General features: G+C 44.0%; 1 protein-coding gene and 1 pseudogene across 19 annotated transcripts in view; one reads left to right on the forward strand and one right to left on the reverse strand.

Annotated features, from left to right (window-relative positions):
- TNIK (TRAF2 and NCK interacting kinase) overlaps positions 1 to 23168 on the forward strand; it is a 724668-nt gene that overhangs the window by 404909 nt on the left and 296591 nt on the right. The window lies entirely within an intron of this gene.
- On the reverse strand, positions 4271 to 5799 carry LOC147684053 (uncharacterized; annotated as a pseudogene).

Genomic DNA, 23168 nt, shown 5'->3' on the forward strand with positions numbered 1-23168 from the left:
CTCTGTGGGGGAGCGTCCAGAGAACAAGAGTGTCTCCTGGGGGCTCCCCGCTTCTTTATTCCCAAGGGGCCAGGTGAGGGCGGACACGCCCCCACCCAGCCCCTCCTGCAGCCCGCACCCCCCGACCCGGAAGCCCTAAAATGACATCCGGGTCAAGGGGGGGGCGCAAACCAATCGGTGGCGAGGCGCGCCCGGAAGGGCACGCCCCTCCACCGAGAAGCACTGAGGAGGGGGACGGTCGCCGCGCCGCCATGCGGGCGGGGGGGCCAAGAGCCCCCCCTTTTCACATGGTCAGCGACTGGCTGCCGCCCCCCCTCCCAAATGACCACACCAACTCCCGGACACATGAACACGAAACATGGTTATCTTTGGAAGGCGGGGGGTCGCGGGACCCCCCGGCCGTATTTATTAAGATATAAAATTAAAAAATTTTTTAATAGCATGATAAATACTTTATACAAAAATCAGCAGGACATTAGATACAATATTGTCAACAAGCTTGAGAGACTAACCTTAACAGAGACTCTAATACAGGTTGTTTCCTAACCGAAACTAACATCCTCAGCTAGATTTTTGTATACTACATTTCTGGCCATATGGCAAGGTCGCTAACCGGTGTCAGGTCTTACTAGCTGCGCCTTACCTAGAGATGTGCGCATGCGCAGCCGGGCCTGGTAATTACCCGGTCCACGCCGTGAATCCAATTACTAGCTGCGCCTCACCCAGAGATGTGCGCATGCGCAGCCGGGCCTGGTAATTACCCGGTCCACGCCATGAACTCCATTTACCCACTAAAGGAGGGCCCTTACTCTGCGCCATCCGGTGACGTCATGAGTATGCGCGCGCGGGGTGGCTACCAGCCTAAGGAAAGCGTGACTACTCCAACCCGCGCCCCTTTGAACAGCAATTACCTTGCCCCTGAAGTTCTATGAGGTGCCAAGGGCACCTCCCCTTGGGCGGGAACCTCAATGGGATGGTGCCCGCCCCCTCAGACCTTAAAATAGCTGCTCACCGGTCATGACCTTACCGCCACAGGCCAGCATTGTTAACCGACGATCTGGCCTCCCCCTATTTAAGAATTCACCCAGGAGTGTGTTTACCCAGCATAACCCTCCAACCAGGCCCAGAGATTATTAGACCAAAGGACATTCCCTGACTCGGTTAAATGAACCCCATCCTTCAGGTAGAACCTTTCGCCCCAGATACACCCATGTGGAATTGTCTGCAACCGGGGGGCTCGAAATAATTTGTCCAACTGAGTGTTGATCCTCTTTACCGAGTGATTCAAAGCCCTGACCGAGTCCCCCCCTCGGCACTGCCAACGAGGAATAAGTTGAGACCACACTACAATGCAACCCGGGCAAGTCTTGGCCACCCACCCTGCCGTGGAGATGATCTCTTCAATCAGGATGCACCTCCCTAACTTCGCCAGATCATTTTCCCCTACATGGAGTATCACCACCGACGGGGTGGAGGGCTGTTGAGCTAAAAGTCCCTGGAAAAAACCCTAAACTGGCTGAGGCACAGGCCCCCCCTCCCAAAGAATGAGATAGCCAGCCCTTTACGCGCCGCCCTTTCCTGACGGTCTCCTGAAAGAAAAACACGCTCAGCACGCCTCACGTAAGAGTACCCCACAATCCAGATAACCTTTGTCTTGTGTTCATCCTGTGGCTTGTGCTGAGATGGTGCTGTTCGCTGACGCCCGGTGGTGAGTTCCTCCCCCGGGTCACAGGTTTGAGAAACTGAAAACCAAAACATACTAAGCGTGAGCACCAAATTGTTACAACATGTCAATTCGTACATAACGTTTATAACACTCAGATGTCCATCTCCCGATGCTCTTCACCTCCTCAGCTGAGAGACCCCTTAATGCCGCTTCAGTTGCAGCCCCTATCCTAAAGGAGTGGGTGCCAAATTCTCTAGGATCTAACCCTGCCTGTCTTACTGTTAACTCAAGGACTCTCCTAAACTGGAATCTACTCAATGGTGTCCCATCAGCGTGACACAACAGTGCACCCCCCGCCGTGCCCGCCCGCTGTCCGTGGAAAATCTCCACGTGGGAAACTGGGCAGCAAGGGTTGGCCCGGGCCCGGTGGAGCACTATGGTGTGACCCCGAGATTTCTGATCTGTTTTGCACCTCTGAATTGTCACCCACATAGTATCCTCTCTGATGGCAATACTAGACCGCTGCAGCCCACCCAATTTATCCTCTTTTGATCCTGCCACCAGTTCGCTAATCCTTAAGGCCCCATAAAAGGCCAGGGAAAATGCAGCTTTGAACAAGAGGACCTCCCACTGTGAGCTACAGACCTGGTGCAATGCCCCCAGTAATGCTGCCAACTGGGCCAATCCAATGGGCCTTCTCGTATCTGCAGAGTGTCCCTGCAGCCGGCGCCATCCCCTTAAAGCCTTGCAAACTATAAAGGTATTCGTGGGATCTCGCATGCCCTTAGTCTGTGCAAAGAAAGAGACCGCTGCCCTATGCCTGCTTGCCGCTGTCACCGTGCGTCCTTCCTTGTGCATCCATTCTAAATAGGCCTCAAAACTGGCCTCCTGTGCCCACTTAACTGCCCATTCCTGACCCAAGAAATTACAGTAAGACAAAAACGCCCCTTCGTATGCTGTCCTGGTCCTGGGGGCTAAGCTAGCAACCACGAGGTCCTGTAATCTGGGGCACCAATCTGCCAAAGAACTGCCGGGAAGTGTGTCGGCGAGGGGTCTGCTGCAGGAAGATGTTCCCTGAAGACCTGCATTTTAAAACGAGAAAGGGAATCGGCTGCATTGTTGAGGATGCCAGGCACATGCTTGGCTCTGAAAACTACATTCCACTTCAAGCATTGCAGCACAATCTCTTTTATCAGGCGTAGTATAAACGGACAGCGAGCCCCTTGTTGATTTATACATTCCACCACTGTCATGTTATCCGACCAGAACACCACTGATTGGTTACATAGATGTTCTGCCCAGACCTTCAATGCCACCCATATCGGGAAAAGTTCCAAGAAGCCAATGTTGGTTGTCAGACCCTGTGCTCTCCATTCTTCCGGCCACCGCTGGGCGACCCATTTGTTCCCAAGGATGGCACCGAAGCCCACACTCCCAGCCGCATCAGTCCACAGGCCTAACTCTGCTGATGTAGCAGGGGGACCTGACCACACTACCCTGCCATTAAAGCCCTCCAGGAATGCCATCCATATATGCATGTCCTGGCACACCTCAGATGACAGCCTAGTGCGGTGATGCTTCTCCCGCAACCCTTTCATCGCCTGAGCAATGGAGCGTGAGAACGGGCGGGCCATAGGGATGACCCGTAGAGCAAAGTTCAACTGCCCCACTACCTCCTGCAGCTGCTGCAAGGAAACCTTGTTTTTACATAGGCATTGGCGCAGAGCTGCCTTAAACTTAGACACCTTGTCCCTGGGTAACCTGAAGCATCCCTCAACTGAGTCAATTTCGATGCCAAGGAATTCCAGGCAGGTGGCCGGCCCAACCGTCTTCCCTGGTGCCAGCGGGACCCCAAAAGCACGCATGAGCACGCAAAATTCCTGAAATGCCCAAGCACACTCCTGAGAGTCCGCCGCCCCCAAGAAAAGGAAGTCATCCAAGTAATGCATGACCTGTTGGTGGCCAGTGACCTGTCTCATAGCCCATTCTAGGAATGAGCTAAATGTCTCAAAGTATGCACATGATATGGAGCAGCCCATAGGCATACATTTGTCCATGTAAAACTTGCCATCAAAAGTGAAACCTAAGAGGTGGTGATCCAGGGGATGTACAGGGAGAAGGCGGAAAGCAGATTCTATGTCAGACTTTGCCATTAATGCACCTGTGCCCAGAGCACGCAGTAAATCAACCGCCTGATTAAATGAGGCATACTTGACACTACAAATCCCTTCATCAATCGCATCATTCAAAGATGTCCCCCTCGGGGCCGATAGGTTATGGATCAGTCTAAATTGGCCCCTCTCCTTCTTGGGTACTACCCCAGAGGAGAACACACAAAATTATGAACTGGCACCTCCTGAAAGGGGCCTGCTATCCTGCCCAGGGACAATTCTTTGGAAATCTTAGCGGCCTCCACCTCTGGATTCTGTGTTACTGAAAGTTGATTTTTGCAGTGTGGGCTACCAGTGTAACCCATTGCTGGGATCCTAAAACCTTGAGAAAAACCTTCCTGAAGTAGTGGCCGCTGTGCGATCAGGGTATCTATTCAACCAAGGGATCATTGCAAAAACGTCTACTGGCGTTGGAGGGGCCAGTTGGCCTGAGTTACTCAGGCTTCCCCCTTCCCCTGTGACCGTGGTTACCTTGCTTGTTCCTACACGTTGTCTCGGGGTGGGACGGGTGACCACAGATTGAACACGCATGTCTAAATCTACAGGTGCCCTGGGGCCTTGAGCAGGAGCGCTTCTTAAAGTCCCAACAGACCCCTTTTCTCTCTGACCCCCCCCCTTATTCTTCCCGGGGACCTCATTCCCTTGGTGTGACCGAAAGGGCTGTTGGGGCCTGGCGGAGAACACCCTGACAGCACTGGTAGACTGCGTAGGGGCCGTGTCCCCTGAGAACTGCTGGTGCCATGACAAGGAATCCACCCTGTCCCACGCTAATGATGCATCAAACTCTTTGGCCTTCCTAAAATTAATATCATACTCCTTCCAGGCATCGCCGGTATACTGATCGCTCCACCTCACAATCCTACTCATGTAGCAAGACATAGCTGCCTGGACATTTGGGGGCCGTTCGGCCGTAATCGCGGAAAGGACGGCAAAGGCCCTGATCCAATTCTTCAAAGTCTCCTCTACCTTGAACCTGGAGCACTGTGCCCTCCATTCACTTGGATGCATCCATTCCTTCATTAACTTAGCCTGTTCCATCTCCCTATTGTCTAACAACAAGGAATAAATGTATACGTACTTTTCCGCCCAAATCATTTCCTTCACTGCCTGAGACACATGTTGCCCCAAGTTTTCACTCCTGGATGGCACTATGCCGTCCCCCAAAAGGGGCAGAGCCACCTCCTTACCATTCACGGGCGCTAGTGCTGGTGGCACACTATCTCCTCTTGGCTGGGCTGGACTGGAACCTGCAAGTGAAGAAGATACGGACACTGCAGTACTATCAGCCGCTGTCGCAGCCTTAATCTTCTCTACCAATTTAACTGCTTCAGCCGCATGGTCGGATGAGGGAAGACACACACCCCCTTTTCGTAGCCAAGGCAATAATGCCGCTATCTGAGACTCCAACTCAACAGGGACTGTGTCCGGACTACCCGCTGGCACCTTAGGGACCCCAGGAGATACATCAGAGACTGATTCCGGATTACCCGCTGGCACATTTGGGACCCCAGGAGGAATATCATGGGGTCCAGGCATAGGCATATTAGGCAATGGGGCCGGTGATGGTGGCCCACCCGGGACTGGTACCAATCCCCCAGGTGCAGGCGGGGTAGGTGCTGCAGGAGGGGCTGGAGCAGCAGGAAGCACCGGTGCCATCGGCGCTGGGATCGCTGGCAGCGGAGCTAGTGGAACTGGTATCGCGGGTGCTGGCACAGTAGGGACTGGTGCTAAAGGCACCGGGGCTGGGGCACTGAACCTCGGCTTTTTAGCCCTGGATTTCTTAGGCGGGGTAACAAAATCCCCCCTTGGCAAGGGAGCCGTTCTCTCCCGCACTGGCCTACCTGATGGGCCCGGGGGGTCTGCGAATCTATCATTCATGCGGGCCTCCAGCTCATCAACCTTCCCCAACTTTTTGTTAATTTGAGCCATTTCACGCATCATGGCCTGCATCATCGCCTCCATGCTAGACCCCCTTTTACCACCCCTTTGCCCTGGCATGATTCGCACGCCTCTGCCCTACACTCCTTATGTTAACAGACCGTGCGCTTTGTACCTTCACCAGCTGAAGGATGTACAGGGGGCTGTAAGCACCATGCAACAGCAACCGCAACGCCCCGGCTTATCCGGTTTGTCAGGGGTGAGTAAACTCTAACGTAGACCCACCCGGCGGCAACTAGAAGCTATGGAATGCTAGCCCCCCGCTCTCCTCTTACCGATAAAATCCTGCATGCACCCAGCCGGTATTGGATCAGCAACAACGTCTTATGTCCTTCTCTGTGAGCGAATTGCACCAATAAAGTCGTTAATTGCCTGGAATAGAAGATTGTATCAATACCGTGGAATATAAACCAGGAGCAGATTTATAAACATCAAGGTTGAAATTATTGGAGGCTTGAAACCCCCCCTGTTAACTTATGGGATTTCAAATAACACCAAATTCAATGGTTCCTCAAATTGCACACAACCTTCACTTAAAACAAGAATAATTATGATAAAATAAGTAACCACTTCTTTGTAATATCAATTCACCGATTTATACAACAAAAAGTTGCCCACTTTATACAACAAAAAGTTGCCCACTTTCACTAATGGTCTCCCATCCAGGTCCTGCCCTGGTCGACCCTGCTTCGCTTCCTCCCCATGTAAGATGCACTAAACCCAGCCCGATTGTGACGCTAGGTGCGGAGGAAGCAAAGCGCAAATGGGGTTCTTTAAAAGCACAAACGGTAAACTTTCGCGTCGCTTTTAAGGCGGGAAATCACTCGCACTGCCCAAACAAAGGAACTGTTCACCGCCGATACCGCCCGGATCCGTGTGTATGCCCAAGCGCCGGTCGCTTTTAAATAAACAGCCGGCTGGCCCACCGGTCCCCACTGCGGCGCCCGCCCCCGCAAAATACCTCTATCCAACCGACAATTAACTTGCTCTCCGACCCGCTCCCCAGCCGCTCCGTATCACGGTGTCCCCGGCTACAACAATGCCTCGGATGGTCTCCGTTCGCGATGCTGCCACGAAGCCCGGCAATCTGGCAGCCTTTGAACCAACGCCCGGATCGTGAAGCCTGGAAAATAAAGCGGGAAAAAAATTAACAAAACAAGAAGCCCCGAGCGCGGGGCACAACACTCTGTGGGGGAGCGTCCAGAGAACAAGAGGGTCTCCTGGGCGCTCCCCGCTTCTTTATTCCCAAGGGGCCAGGTGAGGGCGGACACGCCCCCACCCAGCCCCTCCTGCAGCCCCTCCCCCCCGACCCGGAAGCCCTAAAATGACATCCGGGTCAAGGGGGGGGGGCGCAAACCAATCAGTGGCGAGGCGCGCCCAGAAGGGCACGCCCCTCCACCGAGAAGCACTGAGGAGGGGGGCGGTCGCCGCGCCGCCATGCGGGCGGGGGGGCCAAGAGCCCCCCCTTTTCAGAGTCACCCTTGCACCATGGTGCAGCGGTGCCTGCGTTGATGCTTGGCTGAGTTCCCCAGCACAGAGAGAGAGCAGGAATGTACCATATCTTAGTGAATCTGGCTCCCCAGTGCATTGATTGCTGGAGTTGGACCCTGAAAATCTAGGTGGAATCCCACTCTCAGCAATTTGTGTGGTTTTGGTCAAATCTGTATTTTTGTACTGGATTGTGTATTGTCTGGTGCATGTCAGTACTTGCATCCCTTTCTTATCACATGCTGGTTTCTGTAACTTGGCCGTCACCTTACCCCACAAATTTCATAAAATGAATCACCTGTGCTGGTGATGCTCTATCTTCAGTAGTATTTTCTATAAAGTGCTCTAGTAATTCATGACATAAAGACCTTATTGTGTCGAATGTCCAAAAAAAGACTTGTATTTGTATTCAGAGATATGGGTTCCTAAAACAATAAGGGTCAGTATGGAGAATGAGCACTGATGTACACTACTTGTTCCTTTATGTTCTCTGCATAGACATGTCTTTTTACAGAACTGAGCAAATAGCATCGAATTTGATGGCTTTTGTTCTTTTAATTGTTCCAAAGACTTGACTTGCTGTAAAATTGCTCAACATTACACGTGGTTCCATGGAGACGAAAGACTCCATTCAGAAACCCAAGCATCAAAAAGTCACACATTTCCTACCTTGGGATTTCTCATATGAATGTGTACTTTATGACTTTGAGGGTTTGCAACATTGCCAAAAATAAGAAGTCAGGAAGAGTGAAGCAAGCACATTTGTGGATATAAAGCAAGGTGATCTGTGTAATATCAAAATGTTGCATTATATGGCTTTTAGTCACCCAGTAGCTACCAACAGTCACAGATGCAAACCTCTTTGCACCTAGTCTTCTTTCCAGAACACCTTTCTGTGCAGACTAAAAGCTGTGGAAATAACTGGCAAACTGCTGAGATGCACAAATATGACTGCTGGAGATTTATGAAATCAAACAGTTTAAAAATATAGAGTAGGGAATTTTTTTGGTGGGGGGCTTCTTGTTTATTTTTTTCCTACGCTCTCACCAGTTATTTATAAACTGCATTGTTACACAATGTTTTACTGCAAGTCTCTATGAAAGAATGATCCTTTAATCTTTGCAATAACAATTGTTTAGACTGGGTTTAAGCGCATACTGAAACAATATGACAGTAAAAGTGAAATTAAAGCTTCAATTTCCTCAATCATGAAAAATGCACTGTTGCTGTAATCTTAGGCTCTTCACTTAAAAAAAATATAGTTTATTACTTGCAATTTTATTTGATATTTGTTTTTTAAGGACCATTTGAAACGCAGTATGAAAAATAGGAGAAAATGATAATAAACACACAAAAAGAAAAATCATATAAACCTATCTGTATTCGGTTTATTTTCCAATCAAGTGCCACTGTTGGCAGCTTCAGAACATCCTGAAGTACAGAAGAGATCACATGTAGAACACAAACACCATTAAAGTTAATATTGAACCAGAATTCCATTGTTCTAAACCATATACAGCGCAGTATAGTTATTCTTCATGTATCCTTTCACCTAAAATAGTACGACAATACACATTTTGCATAATATAATGCGAAATGCACCAACCGTTTCAAATGTCTAATTTATTGAAGTAATGTTAAGTCAAAAGCACTATTGGACATTTATCTATTCCAAATAAGACAAATTATGGAAGTTCTGATTTAACAAATAGTCTAATCTCAGGGCCCTCTTACACGGAGTGCTTTGACCCTAGTTACGGTTGGGCCAGAAAGGAATGCTATATTTAGTGCACCCTATCTATGCTGACACTATAGGCAACAGACTTTATCAGGTGTGATAATAATAGCACCCAATTACAATTTTTTTCCTAAAATGTGGAATAACATTGCGGATTTTGGACATGTTTCCCCTGGTAGATTTCAGCAAATTTGACCTGCTTAGCCTAAATTTACCCCGGTAAAAATTGCATGGGATTGTGTTTATCGAACAAATAGTATTTGTGGTAAGAGGAGTTAAGGAACTTATTACAATTAATTGACTTGACCGTAATCTGGGACTTAGAAACTGAGTTCCATGAGGCACTTTATAGATCCAGTAAATGCAACGCGACCATTCAAACTGTAATATTGTAAATGCCGGAGCTCTGAAATTATCGAATAAACAATGGCTTTAAATGCCTATCCGTCGCACAAACAACAACATATAATATATCTATTTGATAGGGCGCACATATATAACATCTTCTGGCCTACCATGACATGTTTCCCTGGTGCTCCGTATCTCAGGTTTGTGTTGACAATGGTGCTCTAAATTTAGAGCTCTTAATTTAAATATTTTCATAATTATAAATGACTGTATGTTAGTTGTTGTCATCCAAATTAGTTATATTCTGTAACACTGCCATTTGTTAGAGCTGTAACCTCTTCAATGGCCAATTGTGAAACCTCTGTAGGATTACACTAGCAATGTGTTGCTATTGATTTATTCAGGTTTTCTCTTTGAATATAGATAGTTTTGGAAGGTTATTTTCAACTAACATCTAAACTTTATGAGGGACTTGAAAATAGAATGCTATTGATCCACACTCAATATTTGTCAAGGTCAATGGCTAGAACCTATTGATGTGCAGATGTGAAGACTAGCCCCTAGCACAACAATGTTATGTACGTACGCTTTCTCTTTATGTATCATTGATCTAAAAGTTGTAAAAACAGATTGAAACTGTATGAGATGCAGTCATTCCAGTAGCCATTGACCTGAAACACTTTTCTGAAGGCAATGGTTTGATTAAAATGGTGGACAAGTTTCAATTACAGTATTGCATTGAACTCATGAGTGCATGTGTGCAGTGCATCATCACATTTTGTAGTCAAAAGAGCAGGCATCTTAAGGTTGTTTTGGTTCACTTTGCAGGTTAGCATATCATGACAGTTGCAAACTGTGTGCGTAGGCAAGCTCGTAAGAAAGTCAAATGACATGGCAGCTATGTTTGTTAGTGATCTTATACCTAATATGCATGAACATGAACAAATGCAATGAAAGTGGTGCTGAGAAAAAAAGCAATCCAGAGCTTCAACTTCTAACTGTCATTGTGCAGGGGGACACCTGAAAGGGAGAACTTTCACTTAGGTTTACTGGTACTAAATGTTAGCACCAATCAATGCCCTGCTGTCTTTGACATCCAAACATGCGCGTGACCTAGGCTCACAGTCATGGCGTCTTATAGTAATTCCCAAAGCCAAACATTTTTCTGCAGATTGTCCATGTGTATATATGCACATAAAGAATTCCCTGATTTTTATTATTGTAGGTGAGTAGAGTCAGAAAGGTGATTCATATGTACGTTTGTAGTCTCTCTGTATCATGAACACTATAGAAACTGGGTACTTGCCACTGGAGTAGACAAATGGACTAATACACTGTACAATAGGACGTGCCTGAAGGATACCAGAGACCAAATAGTGCTCCATTTAATTTCTTATGCATTCACCTGCGGAGTTTGGTAATGGCCATGCTATATTTTAACAGAATATTGGGTATACCTTACCTGAATGGTAAACTGGCCTATAAGGTAATCAGGCAGTGCCCGAGGGGCTGGCCTGTGGAGTTGTTTTTCGACTGTTTGTGGGCCTGTTTTATGGTCTGGTGGGCCATTTCGTACTATTGCCACAAACCTTGCCTGTAGCATGCAGTCTCCTATACCTTGCACAACACCTATACAGTGTGTCTTTAGCAATTAAAAACTGCCATGTTTGCAAATGTGGACCACTTTCTTTGCTATCTGATTTGCTAATGGCAGCCCCTTTTATTTGGATCTAGTTCATGCCCCAGTCTGACTCTGTATGGGCTTGAGCATTAAGCTGCTGACAAACATGTATTTGAATATGACTTTGAACTATAAATGGAAGTGTGTGCAAAACCAATCATCTCCAGAAAGAGTCATATAGCCAACAGATATTTCAGAACTTTCATGAGTGTTAGAAGATTATAAGTAGGTCTCCCCCTGTCAAACTTTCCAGGAAGCAAGCACCAGATGCCCTTTTCACAAAATAATGGAAAGGCTAGTGTAGGGATATACGCTGCTGCGTGTGCCATTTTTCCTTTTTTTCCGAGTGTACTATTGGTGATATCGTGGGACTTGGTCTTACGTAGGCATTTTACTAGTATGGAACTTTGTACTCATTACAATTCTGCATTGGGAAAAGCAAGCATGTGTGTGTCATTGTATAGTTAATTGTTCTGTGTTGTTCTTCAACACAATATAGATTTTCCCCAAGAGTGAGGAAGTTCCATTCCTCTTCCAAACATTGATATGGATTTTGTCCAGTCCAGGAGCAAAATATAAGAGATCTGGTTGTGAATGTTCAGAAACGTGTGTGTTTCACCAACCCACAAGCCTAACTACACCTTGTAATGTTAACCTCTCATCCTTTGTGAGGGATTTGCATGTGCATAACTGTGCACACTTGTGGCATACAATTGCATATATGGAAATATTTATATATGGCATGTACGTTTTATGACTTATTAGCAAGTTTAAATCCTACCATTTTTGGCTAGGCACCTAATCAGGTCTGTGTTTGTAAAGAAGGAAAAATATAAACCCCTGCTCTGGAGATAGGCTAACAATCATAATCCCTAAAAGAAAAAGAATTGAGAAATAAATAATATAATTCACATTCCCTAAATCTTGGAGGCTGGGTACATAGTATCAGAAAATGGGACCATGCAGGGAATTGAATTGATGAATGTCGCAAATATCAATTCAAAAATATTGTGAAGTCTAAATGGTAAAATAAATTTTTTTCATGTGTATAGTATCGGGTTTCGAAATATTGCAGTATTTAATATTGTTTACTTTAAGATAGTTTTATTGATGTTGTTAGTAACATTATAATAGCTTTAAATGTTTTTAGTATCTTTGGTAAGTTTTAATGTGTAATTATTCTTTTTTCTTTCTTTCTTTCTTTCTTTCTTTCTTTCTTTCTTTCTTTCTTTCTTTCTTTCTTTATCTATTTGCGGGTTTATATCGCGCTCGAATCGACTCCCGGAGGAGTATCTCTGCGCCCTAAGAACACCACAAGCACAGTCAGGGGGGAACTTAAAAGAATTAATTTTGAAACAGACATTTTTCACTTGTCAGTGTGTAGGGTATACCATTATAGAAGTACATTTACTACCTAATAATGAAAATTGATATTGAATGCTGTATTCTATGATTGTTAATATAAACCATATATCTAAGTTTAAGAATTCTTCAGGAAAAAGGGTTTTTAACATCTCGGCCCATCACATATCAAATTCAAGAAGCAAGTTTGATCACAATACATCCTTTGCTGGAATGCCCAAAATCAATCTGGTTGCAAGCGGGAATCTCATAAAAACGTTGACTTGGCAAAAGAGATCCAGAATACCTGGAATCATTGATTAGGAAGTAAAGATCTCCATCATAAGTGTTTTAACATGCCTATGATTACAAAATGGCCACCACAAACAAATTCATATATGGACTCTCTCGACTTCAGCTCTTGCGTTGAATCAGTTATCAACCTTAAATGGGGAAATATTATTCTCAATGGATAGTTTTTTGTCCATCATATCCTCCATCATAATATGGATACATAGAACACTAACTCTCACCACTTTCTATATCGATGGTTTTAATTGAAGACGTCGAAAATAAATCAGAGATAGTCTGATCCATTAGGAAGTTAATGAAACTGATATATTTATCATAAACTAGCCCAAACTAGCCCCATCAACTTTGATTAGACCCAGTAACAAGTCCTCTCTTGAACTGACAGTAGGTTAAACACTAGGGGGGCGATTACGATCTCGTTAAGAAACTCATCCGATTGATTCAGTGTCTGAATCGTTTCTGAACGAATGGGATTCTAAAAGTCCAAATGACTGATTACAATGCTTCCCAACATCGTTCGGTTGGATGCTAATTGCCTTAAATGGGAGCCTGTGTTCCGACCAAATACACAGGCTCCCATTGAAAAAAGGGGTGGGTGGGGAAAACCTTACACCTTGTGGCGGGCACCCCATGGTGCCTGCCACATTGTGCATGGTTGGAAGAGGGGTCCCTTGGGTACCCCCACAGGCCCCAATCGATGCTTCCGGGTGAAGGGGGACCTGCAACGGGCCCCCAAAGACAGATTCTGACAAACAGTAAATGGATGAACAACTACTTTTGAAATACACAGGCTTGAGAATGGACTTTATAGCCCAAAGGTGCGTAAAAGGAATGCCTCAGTCTCTAGGCTGAGTACAAGGTTTCTGAAATTACTTTTACAGCAAGAGCAATATCATCTAATAGAACTGATTTTCTCTCAAACCCACTCTGTTGTTGTTACAGTCTGTGGCTCAGGGCAGGCACCATGTATGTGAGATCAGCAAGACTATTCTGGTCATTCTCGTTGTGAGCACTGGGCAAGGCTACATTATTAAGCAGTATCCAGAGATACAAAATGACCAAGTATTTGCATAAACAGTTAGTAGAAAATGCCATTTACAATTCACTGTATAAAAATTGACCTATACCATGGACAATTGTCTCCATAGCCCACAAGGTATTAGTGTTTGGATGGGCAGTAAATTGCGAAAATGAGTTTACTAGACCAACAACCATTGTTGCTCATTCTCATCCTATTCTACTTGTTCTTTTATGGTATGTTAAGCAAGATTAAAGAAACAATGTCTATAGTTCCTTTTTTTCCCTAACAAAAGGCAATGTCAAAGCACTTTAAGTCTATTTGGTGGGATTTCCCTACAGGTACGTTGGTTATCTTTAGAGCCATGTAGTTGTCCTAGAGGATCTGACCCACCACTCCTTGATAGGCTTTCAGACAGTTATGTTTAACTGTTTGCAAACCCAGTTATAATTTAGTTTGAAGCATAAGCTTCCTTAACGTAAAAGAGCAAACAAAAGCACACCTCTGTATTTTGTGTTATACCCCTAAGTGTGTAAAGATCTCCATTGCATTTTGTTACTTGAGCCTCTATTTCTATTTGATTGAAATTGTTTTATTCAGTTTTATTATAGAAGTACCCATCTTCTATATGGCTGTGTAGCAAGAAGAGTATTCTGAATTGTTAGAGCATATTATTTGCTAATGGGGTACAAAGTTAACTAATGCTTCAGCGTTTCTGAAATGTTTTCAGTTGTAAGCATTCTCTTATGTTTGGTGTTGCAAACACAGGTTTTCAAGTGAGCAAGACCCCTCCTGTTCCAGAGAAAGGGTATATCCTTTTTCCTTAATAGGGGGGGGGGCAGAGAGAGAAACTATTTTGCTCAGAGGCTTGCTATCTGTTGGGCCACTAAATTGTGCACCACCTGGTCTAGAGGTATGCCAGCAGTGTTAGATGGGGCAGTAAAAAAATATAACTAAGTGATAATATGATACCATTCGGCATAATCAGAGTTATTTAAGCTAGATTGTTTTAGATGTGTGATGATCAATATTAGAAGTTTATAATGTATTCACTCCAACAATGTAGTCAAAATTATGATGCTAATTGTATTCACACATTTTGCATAAGATTAACACACAACTAATACTAATTATTATAAAATTCAAAGTTTTGTGTGTGTACTGGTTCTGAGAGTTTGGGTGGCTCTTTCCCTTTACTCTGACAGGTTTTAGGGATTACAAACACCTCTGTAACTCTGGGCCAACTTTGTGAGTGAATGGTAAAACCAGTCTGTTTTTTTTACTTCTGAAAACTGGCAGTCCTTCTTGGGAGCTGGTGAAATCTAACAAGTGTGATCCCCAAAGAAATTTGTCATAATGACATAATGGTACTAATTTGAGATGGAGATATATCTTGTTTATTGTATTGTGTTTTCATGGTACTTAACTACATATAAACATGTCTGGGATCTCACATAAGAACTTGAAGAGTGGGGGGTGTAATTTGATACTTTATTTTGGTCTCTAAAGATCTTCTGAAATAAGCGCATTCTTGATTTAGTTCTGATCATCCTAAGAGACCCTCTAAATGAATTTGATACATAGAAAGTTCTTCTGCTTACTATTGTAACCTGCCCAAGTTGAGAACATTATATAGATTGTTTTGAAAACAGTAGCCATTTAAATGTATTTGGTAAGGTATTGTCTCATCGCAAAACCTCCATAAATTGAGATCCATGCAGAAAGGGGAATGTGCATTCAAATTGGGATTCTAAGTAGGAAGGTAACTATCAGACACAAAGTTTTTCTCAGCACAATTTTCACCAGGTAAGAGCCTGATGTCTTTTTCACCCGACACCAGGGCGGAAGTACATTATAACTACATTATCACCCATTCCAAGGTGTGGTTTGCAGAAAGGTGTATTAATACTGCAACCCACTGAATAGTTGTTTACCTTGTGCTGTGCTAGCGTGCCAAATAACAGGGCTATTATCATAAGTGCTTTAATCTTTACAATGTTATTATCGGTGCAGCATGTTCGTTTTAAGAGATTCAAAAATGTATTTTATGAAGGGTGTTACACTGGTTCGGCACATTCACCTTTTTGGGGCATAAAATATGATTTATTAAGTGGTCTTGTTTTGCAAGTGATTTTTGGGGGGGACGAAACATCAGATGTTGTTTTGCATCCTGTGGTTATTTTTCTTCACTAATATTAGTCTTTTTTGCTGCATGAGTCAGTTTGAAAGAGTCTTGAAATGCTTTCACCTACAGGGGTTCTGTCAATTTCAATGAATCACATTTTCCAAAGTGGGTAAAGTGCCTGTTAAAGTAGTTTGTCATTTGTGCTTAGTTTTTACCTTCCAATAAAAGTATATCTGTCCTTCTTTCAAATTCCTTTTCTGTTGGAAAGAAAAGTTCTTTAGTCGTTTGGCTTTTTCATCCTGGTATAATACACTTTATATCAGTGTGCTATTTGTATCGGAAGTCATTTAAAGTATGCAACTTTTATTTCACTTTCTTATCCACCACACAAGTTTCCCTTGACCATGTTCACACTCATGCCTTCCTAAGATTATCTCTATAACTTAAGGCAAGCTATTTAATTGGTTCCCAGTACTAGATCAGTAATTCCTAAACGAATGTAGTCCTTCCCATTGGTGTAGCATGACAACCCTTTGGAGACACCTCAACTATGCTCAGCGTACAATATTGTGAACCTTTACTCCATATTAAAAACATTATTTCTAATTGACACTTATTATTTAAAACTAAAACCTAATAAGTTTCCAAGACTACTGTTCTCTGCTCAGACCACATAAACTCTCTCTGCCAATGTCCTGCCTCTCGGTAAGGAGCTAGAGTAATGCAGATCTTAAACATTTTGTTCTTTCTAAAAATCACCATCGCCCTCCACCCTCTTTTCTCCTCATGATCCATCTCAATAATGTCTTTCAGCAGCCATCCTATTTCCTCCCTTTTTTCAACTCCTTTTTCCACTCCTACCCACAAACAATAATTCCTACCTTCCCAGGCTTCTATTTTTCTTTTCTTCCTTTCCTCCGCTCCCATCTTTTCCCTTTCATTCATCTTTATGTTGCGTTTCCATTTCCCACTCCTTTTTATGTTGAGCCTAGGCACTGCATGCTCTGTCTCTTCAAGACTTGCTGTATTCACTCTGTGGACTTACAACCCGCCCATTGCCTTCTTTCTTGTTCCTTCGATTGTTGTTCAAAAATGCTTGCTTTCAAGTGGTTAATCCTTCCTCTTTGTCCCTCCATTTTTGTGTTTACTTTCCACCCGCAGAGCACTGCCCAATCATCATTAACGATACGGTTCTGTGTCTGTGTTCATTTGGGGGACTATTATTTTATTTGATTTCTGCTCATGTCACTGTCTTCTGTGGTTCAGCTTTGGCACCTGTCACTTAATCTCCCCGTACCATTCAAATACCAAGATGAAATGTCAGATGCTGTTTTTGGAATCGCCTCTTTTATTTTCTCTGACTTCAAAGGGTGAGGATTACCCCCAAACCCCTCCCCCCTTTGCTGCTTGTTGTTTTAGTAAGCCTCAGTTAGCATTCCTTCAGCAGCCCAACCTTGCAGCACAGTTAAGGGCAAGGCTTGTGCAACTCCTGTCGCATTTTATCTGATGCTTTTTTATATTATATAATGTGAACTCGAGCGACCTGAAGGTGTACATGCTTTACATTAGCTCTGGTTATATTATACAATGTCAGATACATTTTTGGGGGCATTTTTATAGAGCGCAAACTCAACTGACCCAAAGGTATTGCTTTACAAAGAGGCAGTTACATTGCACAAGGTTAGGTTACCTTTTTTTGTTTTTAGATGCGCAGAGATTAAGTGATGCTGATGCCTCCCCTGTTTGTTCATTATTTTCCCTCTACCTGACATATGGGAGCAGTATTCGTCCTTCCCACCTCCTCCCATGTCACGGCATTTCTGCCCCACTGCCTCTTCCTGTCGTCGTCCTCCTCTCAGATCTCTAATTTCAAAGCACATTCACAGCAGATCCCCAGGGACTCTGAGGCATTTTATCATAATATAATGTGAACTCGATTGACCCGAAGGTGTTCGAGCACTTTACATGCATGCTAGTTACCTCACACAAGGTCAGATTAATTTTGGGAGCATTTTTATAGAGCGCAAACTCAACTGACCAGAAGGCAGTGGAGTGCTTTACAGAAGCAGCAGTTACATTACACAAGGTCAGGTTATTTGTTTTGTTTTTAGGTGTGCGGAGATTAAGTGCATTCCTGCCAATCTGAACACAAATCTCACCTTGTGGGGAGGGGTTTGGAACTTGGAAGTGGTGGCGCCTTGTACCAAGAAGTACCTAAGAGGCTCTTTTACCCCCACCGTGCCCCCAAACCCCCTCCTCCAAAAACAAAAAAGCTTGCTAAGGCTTGTGCGATTTCCTGGGGTGTTTTCACACCCCTTAATAGATATCTGCAGTTCAAAGTTTGGGAATCCACTTTTTATAGTGCTTTTTTAGCTCATTTTCCCAGCCACTGTGCGATATCGGCTTCTCACCGGGTGACCGTGTGATGGGAGCTGATATCATTTGTCACACAGCATCACAGTGTAAGTAAGCATGTCTGTTAGTGATAAAGACACCATCCCTGTTTATTCATTATTTCCAAACTACCTGATAAATGGCAGAATTTTGTTGTTGTTGCTGTGTTCAGTGCTCCTATACCCAAGGGGCTGGGACAAAGAGTGAAGCTGGGGGCTTGCTGGTAAACGGATGGTGCAAGCATTTTTTTGAATGGAAAACTATAGAAAAGGGCACCTAGTGAGTAGAGGCCTGGGGGAGGAGGGATGTGATGTCTCCGCAACTGGAAAGTACTTAGCTGCTTTTTTTCATTGGCTGTTCAATACTTTTTTGATGCAGTCGCGCATAGAATGTTATGGTGCTGTTGACTTGCAGCGAGGCACTGTTCTTTTTGTATGTGCATAAAAAGCCTTGGAATGTGTCTATAAATGTTTCCTGAGGCTAGCATGTATTCCTGAATCACACTGCATGACCCAGTGTGTGGTAATTGTGTACCTCTTCAACCCCTGGGGGCACAGCATCCAGGACAATGTGATGCATGGCTAAACACTTATAACATCCCAAAGGCAAGACCTAATGACTATGCCAAATGCTTGTTTGTTGTTCTACGTGTAGTGCTATGTAACCATTCCCTATCTCCTTGTTCGAACATGTGAGGTGGGTCTACAACTCATTATCACAATACTGAACTGATGAAATATGTTGAATCCTGGATCTCTCTGTCAAAATGGGTTCAACGGCGGTCACAACACTGAGCCTCTCCTCATTGCGGCTACTGACTGTATCCGTACACAGGTTGATCAGGACGAGCAGCGCTTCTGAGAGTGCTCAACCCATCGGCGGCATCGAAACCGTCTCCCCGGCGCATATGGCTCAGCGTTAGCTGCAAGTGGGACTCGCTGAGAATGCCTTGCAGCTTCTCCATTCATTTATGTCAACCAGGGCCCATATCATTAGCTGTGGAGGCCTTGGAGCCTAGCATTTAGTCTTCCTTGTGGTGTGCCCCAGGGCTCTTTGAGCCCACCCTTTTTAATCTTTGAATGACTCCCTTGGACGATTTGGTGCAGTTCTTCGGTTTTCAGGTACGATCTTATGATGATGACAAGCAAATGATGGTCTCCATCTCGAATGAGAGGTTCAATCGGTGAATGTCCAGCATTACTTGCTGAACGAAGGACAATTCAGTGAAGATTAATGCAGACAAGCCTGAAGTGCTGGCAAATGCCTGGTATGCAGAATACCCTCCGGTCAAACTCCTGGTGGCAAGCAGTATGTGGTTTTCTCTCTCTGTCCCGGTTAGGACTGCAAAACATCTGGAGGTCATCTTTGATGATGTTTTTAGCATTGACGCACAGGTCAGCCACACGGTTAGTACTTATTTTTATATTTTGAGGGTTTTGAGAAAGGTTTTGTCACCTATTCCGTCTGAACTGCACCATTCAATCATCGTTGCTCCGGTCATCTGTTGGCAGTTTTTTTGCTACGCTCTATGCCTGGACATCAATGTGATCTCCCTTAATACGGTCCAGGTGGTACAGAATGCAATAGCGCAGCTGATTCTTAAAATTTCCAAGCGTCAGTCAGGAATTGGATTCTCTCCCTGCATTAGCTCCCTATCGGTTAAAGGCTCTGAGCATGGTATTCAAGATCATGCATAGTAAGTGTTCACCATATTTGAAATATCTTTTTCAATGGTACATCCCTTGGAGGCTCCTGAGATCGTATTCTCAGAAAGAACTTGTGATAACCCGTTTTACAGGACCAGATGGGGCGGCTGCTCCTTCTCAGTAGTGGCCGAAACGCCCGCTAAGCTATGGAATTCTCTACCCACCTTTATCTCCAAAACACTCTTATTGGGTTTTAAAAAACATTTGAAAACATGGCTTTTCTTATCTTAGGGTGTTGCAGGTATGCTTTTTTCCTTTCTCCTCTTTTGTCTGATATAGCGCTTTGACACCCTCGGGTATTAGTAACGCGCTTTATACATAATATCCTTTCCAATACTTCTACTAAAGTTGTTCACACTGTGTAAGCCCCATTCACTGTGAAGATAAGATCTCTTCCTATGAAAAAGGCAGACCGCTTCGAAGGGAGTGCTTGCTTTTTATTACTTTGTTGTGTAAAGCAGATGCTTTAGCTTTAGAGAACATTTGGGGCATTTCCTATTCATGCCTCAGTACCTTTTTTTGCACTTTGTAGCCATTATTGGATTGATTTTTTCAACCTAATCTATTTGGTCATTATGATCAAAATCTATATGTTGTAATAAACATTACGTTAAAAATAAAGTTAATATTCAAGAACTATGCTATATTTTACTACTAAACAGGCAGTAACAAGCGCAGTTATCTAGCAGACATCAGGGTGTTGGTTTGAATGGTGTAGCAGGTGCAGTGGCATCAGGGCTAAAAGTTGTCAAAACTCCTCTTCACAAACCACATTGTTATATTTTACTACTAAACAGGCAGTCACAAGTGCAGCTATCTTGCAGGCAACAGGGCCATTATTGGAATGGGTGCAGCAGGTGCAGTGGCACCTGGGCCAAAGGCTCTAGGGACCCCACTAAACCCAGATTATTGCTAAAATGTTAAACTAAACAAGCTTTAGGCACCCCATTAAAATTGCTATATTTTACTACTAAACAGGCAGTCACAATTGCAGTTACCTTGCAATTAAAAGGGGCTTGATTTAAGTGGTGCAGAAGGTGCAGTGGCTCCATGGCCAAAAGTAGTCATAAATCCACTTAACACCAAATATTGCTATGTTTTACTACTAAACAGGCTGTCACAAGTGCAGTTTTCTTGCAGGCAACAAACAGGGCCATTGTTTGAATGGGTGCAGGCGGTGTAGCGGCATTGGGTCCAAATGTTGTCAAACCTCCTCTTAACATCTAATATTGCTATATTTTACAATTAAACAGGCAGTCGTAAGTGCATTTATATATCAGGCAATAGGGTCATGATTTGAATGGTCCAGCAGTTGCAGTAGCACCAGTATCAAAAACTCTAGGCACCCCACTAAACACCTAATATTGCTATATTTTATTACTAAACAGGCAGTCACAAGTGCAGTTATCTTGCAGTTAAAAGTGGCCTGATTTGAATGGTGCAGCAGGTGCAGTGGCACTGGGGCCAAAAGCTCCAGGGACCCTACTAAACGCAGAATATTGCTAAATTTCACTACTAAACAGGCAGCAACAAGTGCAGTTATTTAGCAGGCACTAGGGCCACGATTTTAATGGTGCTGCTGGTGCAGTGGCACTGGGGCCACAAATGGTCTGATCACCTCTAAACACCAAATATTGCAATATTGTACTTATAAACAGGCAGTCACAAGTGCAGTTACCTTACCAGAAGTAGGGTCATGATTTGAATGGTATAGACAATGCAGTGGAACCGGGCCAAAAGTAGTCATAACTCCTATAAACATCAAGAATTGCTATATTTTATTACTAAACAGGCAGTTACATACACAGCTATCTTGCAGGCACTAGGGGCATGATTTGAATGGTGTAGCAGGTACAGTGGCACCAGGCCCAAAATTTGTCACAACTCCTCTAAACGCATAATATTGCAATTTCATTCTATTATTTCCCTGCTTCATTTCATTTTTTTAAATGTTGTCTTTACCCGCACTATACCACTAGTAACCGCACAATATATTGCCTTTTTGTACATAAACACATTGTAAGACTTTAACAGACTTTCTGTAACTTATATTGTACAACTACTTTGCAAGCTACAACTTACAACAAAAAACTGCACATTATTAATCACATAGGCGAAACCTAATTCATTTACCAATGCTTGTTCTTGATCAGGATTGCAGTGAGAAACACAAGGCATGTGGGACATGGCACATATTTGATGCCTGACACCATGAAGCATGTTGAGAGCTGTGGCCATGCCATGTGCCTTTGAGGCGAAGCCCCTGGCTGTACAAATGTGCTTTTGATGCAGCATTGTGTCTGGGAGGAAAAGTAAAGACATCATGCGATTTCATATTTCATGCAAAAACACCAACAGTGGCAGATTAAAGGTGGCAGGGGCTGTAATCCAAGCAACATTTGGATACAGTGGACCCCACTGCCCTAGTGGCGTAGGCAGGGGGGATGTGGTGGATGCAGGCCGCCCTGGGTGTAATCACTAAAGGGGGTGACACAATGCCAAAAATATGTTTTTTAAATACATATTTTTGCCATTTTGTCAAGCCGGGGTGACAAGAAATGTATTGCCACTGACCATGCTACGCCACTGCACCTCCCCGTGCCCCAGTGTGACTCCAGCTGTTGCACCAATGGTGGCCTTCGTTGAATGCCGTCATGTTCTTGAAAGTACTCAAATGTGAAACATTCTTTTTCATAGATTTTAGATATTTTGTATGTGTTGTAGCTTAAGGATGCAACAATGAAAGTTACATTTATTTAAGGGGTAAATTCCTCCCCCTACCAGTGCTTGGGCCCTTTGGTCTCCTAAGACTAAGGTATATGTGTTAACAGAATATTAGTATATTGTATTGTGCATACAGGATTCGTTTCTGTCTGATCTGTTTAGATTGGCGTACATCCGATGCAGTGGAGGCCTGTGTTTGTCCTTTCTGTGTTTTCAACAAAAACTTACTGTGAAGTATTAACCATGTACATGTTCGGTTCCCATCATTCATTTATCAGTGGTATTGCACAGGAACTTTTCTGTGTTTCCCCTTTGTTTCTGGATCATTTATAACACATGTTGTGCCTAAGATGTAGAAAAAAAATTGCACTGTCAACCATATTAAAATATGAGAGGGCTGCTTTGCAAGCAAGTTACAAAAACGTTATTTTTTCATGATTCACCAAAAGTGATACATTTCTGATGTATAGGCTTAGTCCTAGGTAAACGGTAGACGTATGTATCTTTCCTGATTCTCA

The sequence above is a fragment of the Lissotriton vulgaris genome, chromosome 11 (assembly GCF_964263255.1).
Source record: "Lissotriton vulgaris chromosome 11, aLisVul1.2, whole genome shotgun sequence".
Lineage (NCBI taxonomy): Eukaryota > Metazoa > Chordata > Amphibia > Caudata > Salamandridae > Lissotriton > Lissotriton vulgaris.